The following is a 345-nucleotide window of genomic DNA, read 5'->3' as shown; positions in this document are numbered from 1 at the left end:
CAGGTACTCTGATCTGGGAAGATTTCCTACTTGAGTGCACTCTGTTACCTAGTCTCTTCTCTCAGCATTCCATCTTACAAGTGACCCTGTTTCCTTTACCTTAGGGATTTAGAAAAATGGTACTGATAATCTTACATGCAGGGCAGCAAAGGAGACACAGATATAAAGAACAGATTTTTGGACTCAGTGGGAAAGGCGAGGATGGGATGATTTGAGGGAATAGCATTGAAGCATGAGCGTTACCATACATAAAATAGATGACCAGGGAAAATTCAATACATGAAGCAGGGTGCCCACAGCCACTGCTCTGGGACAACCCAGAGGGATAGGGTGGGGAGGGAGGTG

This window comes from Bison bison, unplaced genomic scaffold, assembly GCF_000754665.1.
Source record: "Bison bison bison isolate TAMUID 2011002044 unplaced genomic scaffold, Bison_UMD1.0 scf7180017864208, whole genome shotgun sequence".
In the NCBI taxonomy this organism is placed as follows: domain Eukaryota; kingdom Metazoa; phylum Chordata; class Mammalia; order Artiodactyla; family Bovidae; genus Bison; species Bison bison.
Note: the sequence above shows the minus strand (reverse complement) of the source record.